At 43.2% G+C, this 16,275-nt stretch overlaps 1 protein-coding gene across 2 annotated transcripts in view; it reads left to right on the top strand.

Annotated features, from left to right (window-relative positions):
- SPRYD3 (SPRY domain containing 3) overlaps positions 1-16,275 on the top strand; it is a 129,761-nt gene that overhangs the window by 14,313 nt on the left and 99,173 nt on the right. The window lies entirely within an intron of this gene.

Genomic DNA, 16,275 nt, shown 5'->3' with positions numbered 1-16,275 from the left:
ATTGAGTGAGCTTCATAATTAATGTACTGTTCTGAGATTGGATAATTAATCAAATCGTTATTTATGCACTCGCATATTGTGTCACTGTCACCATCTGATTACTCTTTTAACGTCTTCCTGCCTTTGGTCATATACTTTGTGACTCAACTCTTAAGGTGAGCTTTGTCCCCCCCTCCAACTCCTCCCTTCCAATTTGAAAGCCACTGAACTATTGAAAATGCATCTGGTGTGTAGGCTGGCCCAGGTGCATATGCGTCATCTGGGTGTCTTGCTGTAGAGGGATGGAATGCACAGGCCACCGACTGCGCTCACCGTGGGCAGCTCATAAAAGTGTTTTCTTTTTACATGAACGTAAATTTTCGTCCCCGCAGCTGCCTGGTAATATATGTCTTGCGGCATTCAGCAAACAGAAACTATGGGGCCAGTTTATATACTAACTAATTAAACCTCACTCTGCTCTCCCTATATGACCCAGGGTGGGTACCACGGTACGTTTGAATGGCCAATTTTGTATTCGTAAATATGGAAGATCGTAGCATATTGCATAATGTAGTTCAGTATTATCCCGGTGACCCATTCCGAGCCATGATGCATAACAATCGTGACTTTTGTTATCTATACCTGGCCTCTCGTAAGTCAACCCGTCACATAATGAGTACTTAATGCAGTGTGAACAACGTCAGCTTTTGGGATACAAGGGTTGTTGGGTGTGGTGCTGACCCCACCACCCCCTTGTGTGTGATGCTGACCTCAAGTGCTCATGAACAGCTTAATCCCCTGCAGTGTCCCAGGCTCAAAGGGGATCTTTGTCTATTTGTATATAAGTACATACGTGTTAAATATTTGGGTGGTGGCTATACATTTGGGATAACATACCAGCATTGCACGTTTGATTCCTGATCAAGGACATAATCAGCACAGTCATGCACTCTGAAGTTGTCATGGATTGTGAGCTCTCATTCTTTGCTCACATCCCCAACAATTTAGGACATCCTACTTTCACCTATGCAACATCTCCTGTTTCTGTCACTTCCTTTCCCTAGCCACTGCTAAGGTTCTGGGACTCGACTACTGCACCTCCAAATTCCATTTGATTCAAAATGCTGTCGCCAGACTTCGCATCCACAAACGAGCTCCCAATCCAGTCTTAGATTAATTATAACTTCACCTTCACTTTATCAAGATCTTCCATGAACGTGCTCCTCCATTTCTTTGCCATCTCATCTCAATCTACTCCATTCCACCTGTCCTCTGTTCCCTTAACCACATTCGCTTGTCTAAAGTATCAGTCAGCCCCTTTAAACAATTATCGGTTGCTCCTCGGAAGATGATTTTGTAGTTCCTCTAGATATCTGCACTGCAGAGACCCTTCCCAAATCTATGCTTAAGACTCTCCTCTTCTGCCAAAAAATTACTTTAATATATCATATTTCTCTCTCTCTACCATGCTGCTCCGTACTCTCTCCAAAAATAATGTAAAAATACCCTCCTCTCAAGTTTCATATTTGCATTTGCTCTATTTCTGTGCAGTTGCACTTAGATGCTTACAATGTTTATATTATTGTACCAAATAGCATCAATTTTTGCCTGGGGAAACCATCCTAACATGATAATCTTTTGCAAGGATTTAACACCAGCACTGGTTGAGACTAAAACAGCTGTGAGTGAGTCTTGCTGTTGTATCTACCCAACTTTTAGTGTTATGTGCTGTCCACTGTCGGTGCTCACTAACAGTGTGTTGTGCAGCACATAATTTAAACCAACTACACACAAAAGTTGCTCGCCACAAATGAATCACAATACCTTGCTAATCTCTTCAAGGAGCATAAAGCATCGTGCAAACTCCGGTCATCCTCGCATCGGATTTTGGCTAGCCATCGAATGAAGATGGTCTCTCCATAGTGCGCTTTCAGATGGGCTTCTGCGGCCATCTGGAACGCTCTTCCGTCTTATATTAGGAAGCCGCTGGAGCTATGCACTTTTAAATCTAGATTGAAAATTAATTTCTTTAGAACTGTTTTTTGTATTTCTTGTCTTTCCCCCGCACCTCTGATTAGCACAGTTGGCTACGTATGGTGCGAAAGAGGTTCAACATACATACATTACCACCATCAAAGTGTTAAAACATCCTCTTGCACCACCAATATAAACCTACGTGGTAGGTGTGCAGCATATACTTACATGGTGCAGCTTGCATCGTACTGCATTTCGACATAACGTAGTATGCTTGCATTGCAGTCTGTTTTCTCTTTTGCAGAACATTGTTATTTTAAAATTGTCATTGCATGGCTTTTTAATTGATTGTTTACGTTTCGATAAAACCACAGTGTTTTCATTTCACAAGTAATACGAAAATAAAAACAGAACAGTTTGTAACTTCAGCATCCAAGCATGTTTGATATAATCATTTGGCTTTTGTTTATTCTTATATATCCCTCCCTGAACAAAATGCGGGCGCATAGAACACACGGGGGGTTCAAAGAAGTACGTGGGAGAGAAAAGTTTTTTCTTTTAAGAACCCAACCTTCATAACACACTCATTTTCCACTCATCGTACAGGCTTTATAAAGACTAATTCTAGATTTGAAGCTTTCGTGACTGCAAGGATTCATACTCTTAGGTTTTTTCGGTAAAGTCACGTAGGTAAAAAAGACTATGCATTTTGTGCTCTATAACTTCCAGCATATTTCATTTTTCCATCTCTTGTTCATTGCATGGCAGTGGTCCCACGGCCTGTTTTTGGCTACACGGTTTTGGCCGGCGCCTCACTCATAGGCATTTTGACCGACGCCTGCACGAACCCTCCCTCTCGTCGGGTGGGCGTGCTCGATAATGTCCGTGCTCTGGTGTTGTCCTTGTTTCTCTGGTAAACGGGCGCTCGCAAAATGGGCACATAACCCCCCCCCCCCCGTGCAAAGTAAATCATTTCCCTCCCGTGTTCCCACAAATGGTCCACATTCATGTCCGGGAAGACACATGAGTAGTCCAATGTCACGGGATCGAGCAGTGTCACAGAAGGAGGAAGTCCCTTACATTCGTGTGGGATGCCGACCCATTTTAATAACTTCCTGACCTTTCTGGCAACTGGCTTTTTTTATTTATCTAAATATAACTGAACTGAAAACAAACAAATGAAATAAAGCATGCCCTAAAATGTAATTTACTCTAAAATCTAGAGAACAATGAGCTAGCCAGCAGTTTGGCTAGTACCTCTATGGGATATAATTTGACGTTAGCTTCAACATTAGAGCCACTCAAAAAGGGGCCATTGTTTGATCAAATGCTGGTTTGGAAGGATGTACTAGAGTGCTTGGGAAACCCTGGCATGGTTGATTTTGCTTTTGCAACCTGTGACTTTAGCGTTGAGTGGTTTTGTAAGTTGTTTTCATCATAAACCAATAACTTGTGGTTGTGTTCTTTGGTATAGATCCCAAACCTTGATTGTTTTATAGTTTCTTTAAACTTGTACCTAAAGTATTCTGTTCAGCTTTTGTGGTACTGTGTTGTATGGCATGGCTTAAGATGTGTGTTTTTTGTTCCTGTCACTTCCCATTACAACACTGTAACATGTGGCATGGCTTTGTGGCAATTTTCTTTATTTGTAATTCTGTTCAGCCCTCTAACACCACACCACGCAGTAGCTGTTATGCAGCGATGATGCTTCAAGGGTCTTTGCAGTCAATGTGTTTCTCCTACAATAATTATGTACGAATGCCAAAAAAGATTGGGCTGCACTTTTTTTTCTCATGCAACAAAAACAAAAGATGTGAAATTGAGAAATCCCTTTTACTAAAAAAAATATATTGTCATTGTCTATGTAGCGCATTTCCTATCAATGTGTTGAGTTGATGTTAAGTTAGTTTAACACGTAGGCTTATGTTAAGTTGTGGAAGATTGGCCAGGAGATGAGTGTTTGCCTTGCGGACAGGAAGAAAGCTCTGAGTTCCAATCCCACCACGTGTCCTGGGTTTTCCTTGTGAAACGGGGAGTGCAAGTGCAGCTCAATGGGCTCTTAGCTGGTTATAAATAACATTACAAGGTTAGTTGAAAAAGTGCATTGTTTTGTCAGTGTCTGCAAGCATCCAGAGCCATTCTTCATGTCTGAAAATGTTAAGGGTAGCAAAATTGTTGCTTAATGGAAGGCACAGTTCAGATTAACTGTCTGAGACATGATCATTGCATCCTTCCTGTTTGCCCTAAGGGTGTTCTTGTTGTGGACAGTCTTGAGGCAAGGTGCAATAAGTAACAAACCAATTGCACTTCATAACTTTGACATGCTATCACACCCCCATCACCATTCCACTTTTGCTCTGTCCACTTATTTGGCTATTACACAACTCGTAGCATTGACTTGATGCATTCACATACCCATACCACCTCTCCTGTATCCTTGTGTACAATGTACACATGTATTTTGTTCAACCAGGTAAGAACTCAAGAGCAAAGGATAGTCTTAATTTGTAACCTCGGTGTGCTTTTGTGTTTTTGTTCAATATGCCGTGTTGTCTGCTTGCACCTGGCTTCCTCTGCATGGGGACTGTCCATTCTGTAAGTAAATCCATTTGATGGAATGCCACCGTCCAGTTGTGAGGGCTGTGTGCAAAAAGATAGACTTATATTTACCCTTCTGTCACACTCGCCACCCCCAGTGTTGTCCACGTTACCCCTTCCTTCATCCAGCACAAATCGCAGTCTCGTCAACAGTGGTCCAGGTCCCCTCCTGGGAGGGTGGCAGATGGCATACGGGGCCCATTGTACTGCTAGCATAAGGGCAGTACGCTTGTGGGCAGCACACTGGATTACACGATGTCCTTTGAGCTTAGCAGGGGGTAAAGAATGCCATTTTAACAATGGCAAAGGAAGCATTAACTTCAGCAGCTGGGTCCGTTTGGATAAAAATAATAATACAGTTCCCAGCAGCAGGTAGAAGCCATGCACTAAGACAGCAGAAACAAGGGTACATTTAAGATGTTTTTTGACAGTCGGTCGCATTAAAATTGGGTTCCAGGATCCATTATGGAATCATAACCTGCCCCAAACGTGCACTTGCAGATGAATTGAAGCACAGCAGAAACTGACCCCCAATGTGGCCATTGGCCTTTCCATTGCAGACACACTTAGAGCAGCACGTGCTGCAGCACACAGTGTCGCAAGTATCACACAAAGTATACGAGCACATGAGAGCTTTTGGTAAGGAGTTGCAACGGGGAAGCTGACACGGAGGGCAGCACACACGAGCTCTCGCCTTCCCACTTTTATAGGACATGTGCAAACACAGTGGCTGTGTATAAAAAAAATATTTATCCTATGTAAAATTACTGGTTGGGTTTAGAAGCCATCGTGGTCAAGGCTCTTGTCAGCACTCTTTCCCTTCACTTTGATCCTTCTGAGGGATCTCACAGTGCTTGCAAAGTTGACACTTCGCTTCCAAGGACCGCTTTTGTTGTATCCAACCGTATGGCTTCAGGTCTTTCCTTTGGTTACCAACCTCTGGATGCTCACCCGAGTGCCTTTCTCTGTCAGCTGCGCTCTTCCATACTGACTGATATACTTAAACGCCAACGTTTGGGTCAGGCTCCGTGCTATATTAAATGGCATTTTAGAAAGAGGTAAAGAAAATAACTCCGGAAGTATACAATAAAAAAAGTCCAATAAGCTATCAATCCATTGACTAAAACAGTGACACTACTAATGTCCTGCAGACCTCATTAAGTGTTATATATTCATAAATGCAGAAGAAATGTACTGGTTTTAAGACTATACCGCCACCTAAAGCCCAGACCTTTGGTGGGTGAGGTGATAGATGGGTACTTTGTAAACCACAGATCCCTTGGCACGCTGTAGATGCCCTGCAGCTGCATGTTTCCTACATCTTTTCAACCGCCCAATGATGGCTGCAGCCCCTCAAGGGCTCCTAAACCACATTTTACATCTCCTGGATGAAGCAATTAAATGTGTTGATTTCGGAATTTTTCACTGCTTTTTTTTTTGCTCTTTACCCCCTCCCTTCACTCTGGTTATATTCATATTGTGCTATTGAAGCCATCTTCTGAGTCGAAAGTGTTTCCATGCGAGACTCTTCACAGCTCAGAGTGTACCACCCTGTTGTGAGAGAACCGCATCGCAAAACGACTTCCGAAATCTTTTTAAAAGGCCTCTTCATCCATGCTAGGGACATACCTTTTATATTCCTAGCAAAGATTGTTCAGAATTTTTTGTCAATCAAACCAAAGTAAAACTTTCTCAGAGGTAAAATTTGCCAAAATATTTAAAAATATATTTTTTCTATATATTTGAAACTATCAATGAATGGGGCTGAGACTGTCAAATCCAACCACTTGAGAAGCCGGTTTCATTGTGTGAGAATCCCAGGGGTGTCAGCCCAGTGCACTGACATGCTATTAGTCCGATGAGCCACCTCCTGTATGCGTAGTTTTTACGACATCTGCCCCTAGGAGTCCCCAGGAGCCAGGATGTGGCTTTTTGCTGCAGCCGGTGGTGAATCTGTATGGGAGCCTTGCGATTGCTCAAATAACCAACCGTGCTGGCCTCACCTGACGCGCGGGATTTGACTCAGCGGTGCCAGACGATGGCTTGTCGCCCATCGGATGTTTGAGAGGCGCCTACGCCCATCTGTGTTTGTTCCTGTTTGCGTATTTTCGTTCGCTTATATTGTGTGTTGAAGGTTTTTGGCAGAAAGTAATGGCGTGTGTTTTTTTGTGTTTATGCGAACGTGCCCACTTGCGTGCGTGCGTGTGCGTGCACGCCCGTGCACGTGTGGCCTTGATAGTGAGAGCAATACTCACCCATTGGACTGTTAGTACACTACTTACTAATAGTTTTGCCAATTAAACGTATTAATTAATGATTGGCAAATCAGAACATGTATAACTCGTACATGTGTTTTGCGGCTGCTTATATTTGGATGTGTGCATGCACATATTGTAAGCATGCATTTTCGGTAAGCAGTGACAACGTATTTAGCACACTACTATCGAGGCTATCCAAATTCGATTCCTGGTTATGCACTTAATTGTAAAATAGACTTCAAACAATATCTGGGGACACTGCCGAGTCAGCCCGGCCTAAAACTAGAACCCAGTGTGGTACTCATGGTCAAAGCCAGCCAGGTATACATACTAATCCCTCACATTAACATAGCCACTTCCGTGCCCTCTAATTTCTCACATTAACATCATGCTAATCTCTCACATTAACATAGCCACTTCCGTGCCCTCGTCCAGGAGGCCACTCTCCTTCTATCTTACAGTTACATGCTCATTTCTCACATTAACATCACTAGCCCCGGCCACTTCTTTATGACCCTTGAGCTACACCCATTTCAAACCTTTTTAAAACAGTCTGCCTCAGCAGCAGACCATGCTTTCCCACCTGATGATGGATTCTTGTGTTGCGCCCGAAACGTCGTGATTTATTTAATTTTATACCTACGTGACTTTACCCAAAGAACCAAAGAGTATAGGTATACATAGTATATGAAGGGAGGTCTCTTAACTGAGCCACTTTACCTGCCTGGCCGCTCTGTGAGCTGAAGGACAGCCATTGCCCGAAATGTTGCCCATTATATATATTTGTAAAACAGTGTTATTGATGAGTGTGTTTTTCAGGTATACATGGTCCTTGCTCCACCATTCCCTTTTTGTATTGCTTCTAATATATGTGTGCTCGCCACGTATGTGCATTTGTATGCATTAACATGCTGTCGGTGTTTTATTTCCTTTGCTATTGCCTGTACGGTGTGCCATGGTCTCAGAAAAAAAAACCCTCCCTACGCGTCTGGAGTGTTCCAGACGAGCTCATTAGCTAACTAATTGGAATTGTTGGAGTTGACATGCAACTTCTGGGCTGGGTGAGGGTCAGAGTGGCAGAGTAGGAGATGGCATGGCAGCTTGGGTTGCAAGGGTTTTCAACAGTGAAGTATAGAAACCTTTATGGTTGTGGTTTCAGTCAACTGTTGTGGACCATGATGCATGTTTAGAGAGCCTTGTTATTGGGTTGCGCTTGTTAGCCGACTGGGTTCAATGGTAATTGTGCAGTGCTTAGTGGTAACAGGCTAGAGGGAAGGGAGAAGGGAAGATTGCGAACTGCTTATACAAAGGTTGAGTAGGATAACCTGCATGCAAATATATTCATAAAATGACATTAGTATGCACGCTTCAACAATAGTCATTAAAACTGATTTTGTCTACATTCTGTGTGCATGGTCTGGAAATTCAGTGTTGCTCTCAATATGAAGACTTCAAATTATTCGTTCGGCAGCAGCCAATCACAAGGCTGCTTCATGCTACAATTGCATTCCGAATTCGAATTTGTTTTGGTTCACAAATAAATACGAGTGTGGCACACGGCTTTTTTTTTTGGCCTCCTGGTTACACATGTGACCACAATCGGTGGCACCACGGTCAGATATGTGGCCAGCGTCGTGAGCCTGTGTGCCGATTGGGCCTCCAGGGCTACAGCTGGGAGGTGGTGGTGAACTGGTTCGTTTGCTGTGGATGGGTTCAGAGAGTGGATGTCGTGTGCAGCAGCAGCAGCATCTAGGCTGATTAATGTGGGATTGCCAAGAGGGAGAGGGCTGGAGGGGGGGGTAAGATGGGGGAATGGGGTGTGGTCGATGTTCCAAAATGAACGCTCTCGTTATTGGCTCTCTTTGCAATTACAAGTAACGAGCAAGGACCTGCTGACCTGTGCGTTGCACTCAAACCAACTGTGCGTTGGTGGCTGCTGTTGAACCCTGTTTTTTTTTTAAATGCACCCAGTGCCCATTAAAAAGTAATCAAGTAGAATTCAGGAGGTGCCCAAATGATGTCTCTCTCATAATTTTTCAAGTTGTCGATTACACCCATTTGAATTGTAAAATCAATCTGGCCATTTAATCATGAACACTCAAAAGCGTACATTGAAGGCAGTTTAGGATACTGAGCATAATTTGGAAATAAACACAAAGGGAGGAGAGATATTATAAAAAGTAGGTATCTTGTCATGGCCTCGTCTGCATATCTGCTAATTAAGATGAAAGTGGTGGACAAAAGGCTGCTGTCTCCTTGCTCTGACTCCCATGGCTCCCTATGGAATCTGGCTGGGGTCACTGGCATCAAAATATTTACCTTTTGCGGGCTTGCGATTTCAAGGGGTGCTATGCAAGCAGGCTTTGAAGTGCGGGAGTATTTGTACCGGCCGGAATGCGCGGATGCTTTGAGCCTCCCAGGAGAGGTAGTGAGGCTGCGTGGCTCAGAGACTTGTTGGCTGACGGATATGGATAAGCGAATGTTAACAACGCTGTGCTAATTAAGGCAGTGTCACGATTGAACAACGGTGTTTATTTTGGTCCCTTGATGAACTTCTTGATCTGCCTCGCCATCTTGGGCCTGCTCATCAATTTTTTCCCCCTTTTTCAACGTTCTTGTTGCGCAGGGAAGTGCTGTGGAGCTAAGTGGAGCTCATGTTGATCTGTGTGAGAGAGTTTTTTAAAAATATATATACGTGATTTGTTTATAGAATGAGTGCAATTAATGACCACTGCTCAGAATAAATGGCATTGGCATTTATTTCCATCCTTGAAAAAGATGACGTCCTCTTAAAACACACGGCACACGTTTGTAAAAGAAATTGCCACGGCACATTACTACAGCGGACTTGCAGTCCAGACCAATTGCTAGAATTAAGGTTACCAAATCTGAACCGGAGGATGAGAAATGGACCATGAGACCACCCAATCATGTCTCGATTGCATCTGCTTGGGTTAGGGTGAAGGTGAAGGGTGAAGGTGGAAGGTGAGGATTGGGGTCAGTGTAGGGTGTTGTGTTTTCTGCTGTGTTTTTATTGCTCTGCAGAGCACGTTTAGGGGAGATCTGAAAGGCCAGAAGGTTGTGACTGCCTCAGGGAGCCTGATTTTCTTCTGATAGACCATCAAACCCCACCAATAAGTGCACACCTGGCTCCCGAGTCCCATGTGCGACTTGAGCAGCGCTCAGGGATTTATTTATTTTATTTTTCTGACCGGGCCCCAGCTGATAAAGTTTGCTGCTGTTGTAAAAAAGAGCATTCCTTACCTCCTGCTTAGCTCCCAAAGGACCCCCTTGTAATGCCCAAAAAAAACCCAGTGTCCTGCTATGCTGTATGCTGCTTTTGTGAGTCCTGACCTTCCTGGTAACCATCCTGGGTACCAATCGTCTTCTTGTCCACCAATGCTGAACCCCTCATTGTATCTACAACGTACATTGTAGATACAATGATTTTGAGCAATTTTGATCTTGAAATATATGTTTTACTGTGAATGGTGGTCCACGCATCCAGAAAGATTTGGAACCACTGCTGTACCCCGTATGATGCCATCCAGTTGCGGGATGTCGGAAGTTGTTGATGGGGCTGGATCCGGGTGGTGGCTGACACGAGTTATGGGGGGGGGGGGGTGCGTAGGGGTAGCGCGATACTTGGAGCCATCACAAAAAAGCGTATATATCGTCTGTCGGAGATGTGTGCGGCGCCATGTGTCTGCGTACACAAACGCCGTGCAAGGAGTTGGGCTTCGAAGGCTGGAGGAGTGTGTGGTGGACGTCTTGCCCCCTTGTTCTGTCAATGCAATAGGGCCAAATGTTGTTTTATTATGGTTGGAGGGGCTGAGGTGGGGGGAAATGATTCTCGTGTCCAAAACTGCAAGGCCCATACCAAAACACGAGACACAATTATCGTTAAGGCTGGCTTGTGGTTAATGGCATCAATGCTGTCTCAATGTAATAAACACAGGCTCAAACATTTTAATGATGGCTTTTTAGGAAGTACGTTCGTTGACAGAATTTTACTTTCTGCTGCTTCTGCTCTGGACCAATATTATGTAACTTTTATTTTCTTATCTTATGTAGATTTATATAGTGCCCTATTCAATTCGTTATCTAGTTCCCATTCATCTCAGTTGAAGTTATTTTTCTCAAACTGATTTGATGTTGCCAAACAACCCAAATTGTACCCAGAGTTAGTATAAATTGTATGTTCCATTTACATTGTCTTCTGTCCAATGGTTCATCATAACGTGTTTATGTTACTGCCATATTTCTCAACTGGCATGATGGACATTATATTCTGAGGTCGTTTCAACAAGGGTCAATCATTCACGGCATGTACCTATGTGTACATATACTATGCGACAAGTGTAAATGATATCGAAAATAGGCTAACATTTCCACATCATTTCTAGTGGGGTTAGTTATTTTAGAGGCCCCCTAATTATAACTTAGTACATTTTCAACTTAAAATACCACATTTCCTTGAGAAAGTGCCAGGTGCTCGGGTTTTGCCATCATGAAAAATAATAAGGAGTCAGGATGTAGTCAAGGAAGTATTAAATTCATAACCATGCCCAGGGTTTCACTGGAGAGGAGACGTGCGACTTCCACCGAAGGCACTTTTTACACCCGTGTTCCTCATCACATGATCAAGTGTAGTTCTTAAACGTAGTTAAAAATAAGCTTTTTTTTATAACTACTTGTACAGATCTTTGTCAATCCACGACTGGATGAGGGCCAACCCAAGCTCCACAATGTCATGGGGGTTATTTCACCCGACTTTGTCTGCATTGGTTTGTGCTGGTTGGTAAAGGCCGAGCATAGTAGCACAGTACAACAATGGATTCTGCTGCAGTGCCCTCTGCTGGTCACCAGATAGCCTTGCAGCAGCCTGTATTAACCTGCTGTGGATGGTGGTCATCCATCGTACAAGCACTCTCCAAGGTCAAATCCTGCTTAGCTTCTTAAGTCTTATGAGATTGGGCATCTTCCATGGGGATTGGGTCAGCGGCTTTTTATAATTTTACGAAATCGTTTTCACTCTTGCATTAAGTTTCAAGTGCGTTAAGAATTCCAAATGGAAATTAAATGGTTTTCTAACGATTGTTCAAATGATGATTAAATAAATCATGGTAAGTATACATTTTACACTGCGCACAGAAGATGAACAGTACGCATAGGTCTAGATGCTTCACAATAAGCTGCACATTTCATATTCACGATTCCAAGTCTGCAAAACATTTTACTGTGCAGCATCATGTACCAGGGCCTTCACAGATTTTTCCACGCATAGCTCAAAGTACTGCAGTATTCAAAGCCTCGATTACTATCTGCTTCACTATAGACACTGCTTTGAACCGTAATATAACTGTAATCATGACTGTGGCTGATGCCCCGTTTCTGCACTTAGTTTTGGGAATTACCTGGTGCCTCTTGCAAAAGAGACGTGCTGTCTTCGTGGGCTCTGAACAGAAAGAATTAAGTAAAATAAAAGCTTTCGATGTTCATCTGAAATAGAACAGCCCTCCAATTGCTGTCATTTGCAATTTTGTACTTTCATTTTTGATGTTAACATTTTTTCCCATTTTATTCCGTCATTTTATCAGCATCCCCTGGGCTGTAACATCCCTCAACCCTATTATGAGGTTTTCGATCATCGTTAAAATAACTGAACCAGAAGATGAATCCTTTACTCACTTTATTATGGAAGATAAGGTAAAGATAATACAATTTTCACAATGACATGTTTATTTCGATAGTTTTATCCATCTAGTGTTATCTGCCGTGACGTCATTGTCGTTTTGTTCATAAAGCGGGCTTCACAAATGCCTCTAATAACGTGCGTTCTCATGCTGTCACTAGATGTTGCTTGAAATGAGATGCTTTGTCTCGGCTGTGTGTCTTAAACATTGCACACATGCAAGCAAGTCTACACCCACCCTCACAAAAACAACTGCATGTTTAGTTTTATACAGTGTTTCTGTTTGCGAGCACCTAAGATCAACAACATACCATATGACGTGATGGGGCCAATACCATGCCTGGCTGCTTTTGGGTCTCCTCGTGGCTGATGTTGCTGACACAGACTTTGCACCAGATTCATACTTTTAAGGCGGAGTTGACCGTTAGGATGCCCGGGGCAGAATTAGACTGCTATGTCTGACATATTAGGACAGTGTTTTACACACACATATATCCCCACACATGCGTATGTTTGTTTTTGACATTCTTTTGCTAAAATTTGTATTTCTTAAATTGCCTTTTAATTTTGCCAAACATGACCTTTGTTAATTCCATTCTGCAATAGAGCAAATGTCTATTGTGCAATCAAATGAATAATGTGGCTCATTCATTTACCACATTCTGGAGGATTTAGCTGTGTTTTTTCCTGGATTTTTTTGTTTGCTCATAGTTACTTTAAGATGTTTTCTTGTTCATGTTATTGTTTTTTGTTTGTTGCGGTTGCACCCGATTCAAGAGCCAAATGGCTCACAGAGCTATACCAAATAAATGAAACTGAAACATACATTTCTATAAATACCTTTGCATTGCGGCATTAACACTTCAATGGTAATGACGCCGTTGTAATACTGAAAATAAGTAAAACTTTAATTGAATGTTCTTTAACATAGCAATAAGTCTCAGCACTTTTAAGTTAAATGCTTTACCTTTTCTGTCCAATTTCATATGATGGAGACATTTAAATGGTTAATTTTTGACAATTGCTTACCTAAATTTTGCCCAGTTTTTGTACCTTTTGGAATCAATGCGGTGGAGTCTCCCGCCATGACTGACAACTTGCAAGAACATTCAACCTTCTGAGATCACACCATGGAAAATGCCAATAGCATATTTTAAGTTTAAATATTATCCAACAAACTTAACCTTGTCAATTTCCCACTGTTTTAACTCCACAATCAAGTTCTCACAGTTTCGGGTCATCATTATAAGTTAGTTTCAACAATAATGTATGTACAACATTTCTTGGAATGCCATCCTTCATTTCAGCTAAGTTGTGTCCCTTTAACTACCAGATTTATGTCATGTTTTGAGCATGTAATGGTTGACAGATGTAATGGCTGTGTAGTATGAAACAGGCAAACATAACTTCACATTTCCTCATTGCTATTGTGAAGGTTTTTTGTGAAAAGATTTGCCCAGCGATGTGACTAATATTATTTTGTATAGTATTGGTATCTTCACACATGTGCAATGGCCGCATCTCCTATTAGCACGGTTGGCTATGTATGGTGTGAAAGAAGTTCAACATACATACAATGTAAACGATACTTTTTTAGTCCCAATTGGGTGTGACATAGTTTTAAGTGAACAAAAACTCAACATGTTCTACATTGGGGCAGGCACACAGCATCCCCATAATGGGTTACCTGCGCTTGGTGCACAGCACATGGCCACTATCGAAGTGGGCATGCTGACACGTCACATCAGCGGAACTCCCTGGCACTGGCCTCTGGCTTGGCACTCACGTATTTCACAAACTGTCGTCTTCTGTTACTCACAGTGGATGGCTCTAACTCTGAAACTAAGCTTGATTGGGCCTAGTCACTGCCTGGATGGTGCTGATAGTCCAGTGGGGAGATCATACTCTCTTTCCACAGCTCAGCTTTTTTCCCATCGATGGAGCAAGTGGGGTCACATTTCTGCTGGAGGTGCTATCTTTCAGTTGAGGCATTAAACCGAGGTCTCGCTTGCTTCGCAGATGGTAAAAGTGACCGTTTTGATATAGAACAGTGTGTCTAATGCTGCTCTCCTGGCTTGAATTATTCCAGCATTATATAGCAATAAAATCCGGTGCTTGGTCATACACCCTCGTTTGCCGAATTAAATTCCTCATTAAAAATCTTAAATGCAAGGGAGGTATCTTGAATGCTCCTTCACCGAGCTTGTTCCGAGCTCGCTTAGTGACAGAAACGTAGATGGCAACCTCGTAGTTCTGCAGTCTTCAGTGTGCCCTATATAAATAAATAAGTACTAAAATTACGCTGAGCTAGAACGCTGTAATTAGCTGGGATTAAGATGCGGCCACCCCGTGAGCACTGTGAAGGCGGCACCCAGTTAGGATTAGGAAGTTGCTGGGCAGAGACTGCCTTATGCAGCCGACATCCTGCACAGCTTTACAGAGGAGGCATCAGCATTTCCCGTTAGGGGCAAAATGAACCGGTCATGATGGAAGCCAAAGGTTCCGCTACCCACAGCCAGTGAAAAGGTGCCCATGTAACAACGGATTCGGAAGTGTGTTTCTACAGCAGAATTTGTAAAGAAAAAACAATATATATGAAAAGATGACACAGGAGGGAGGGAAATCCTTATGGAAACATATTTAAAGAGGAAAAATATATATTGGACATTTTAAGTTGAGTAGTACACTTGGGATGTTTGTGCATGTTTTGCTGGGTGAGCCCACGATTACACAATGTTGCCTACGGTAGTGGATTTCACGTGTCGTAACGCTATCTTTATTAAGTGTGTGTAGCGTGCGAGCGCGCACAGTGACCGCCCGTTACGGCAGAAAAAAAAATCGCAGCTCCAGACTTGTCGTCTCTGCACTCGAGAATAAACAGGGCTGTTTCAGAGCCACGGTAATTCCAGACTCAACCCGAGTGTGAAGCGTGGGTGGCTGGACATTACCTGTGGTACAGTGCGTGTGCGTGCGTGGGTGTACGCATGGTGCTGGCTACCCAACCACTTCATGTGCCGTGCTGGCCTTTCTCGGTGCTTGCTAACAGCACTTGCCCCTACAGCCTGTTAAGGCTATACAGGGGATTTTTGTATTTGTGTATGTGTACATGCGGGCAGTAGTGTAGCAGTTAGCTCGCTGCGCTACGAACCCAGCGACCCGAGTTCGATTCCTGCTCACAGCCAACATCGGTGATGAATATTTGAGCCGGTCCTTGGCCTCCCCTAGGTCGACTCGGCCTCAAATGGTGCTGTGTGTAAACATCGCCACTATGGAACAAGGCGGCTGGGCGTGGTGCTGGCCACCCACCCCTTCGTGTGCCGTGCCAGCCTTCATAGGTGCTTGCTAACAGCAGTTGCCCCAACAGCCTATTAAGGCTATATTGGCGTGTGCACGTTGGCGTGAGAGTCGTGTGCCTTGCTGGCCTTAATAGAGACTTCCTAACAGCTCTTATTCCCCAATAATCTTTTCAGATAAATAGTGGGATTTTTGCCTTTCATGTATGAATGGAGTAAGCACTGTGTATGTGCATGTAGATGGACATTGTGAGTCCATATGTGTGAGAGTGCATTTTAACTTCCCCCGTGTTAGTGTGCACACGTATATGGACAATTGTGTATGCGTGTGTGCGGGTACATTTATGCGTGTGTCTGGGTGTGGTCCTGGCACAACTGTGTGTAGTGTCCTCTGCTGTCTGTGTGTGCACGTGCATACATAGGCGAGGACAGCCTCTGAATATGTATCAGCATCTACAGTATTTGTACCATATGATTG

This window comes from Lampetra fluviatilis, chromosome 2 (assembly GCF_964198595.1).
Source record: "Lampetra fluviatilis chromosome 2, kcLamFluv1.1, whole genome shotgun sequence".
Lineage (NCBI taxonomy): Eukaryota > Metazoa > Chordata > Hyperoartia > Petromyzontiformes > Petromyzontidae > Lampetra > Lampetra fluviatilis.
This window is presented reverse-complemented; position numbering and strand designations above follow the sequence as displayed.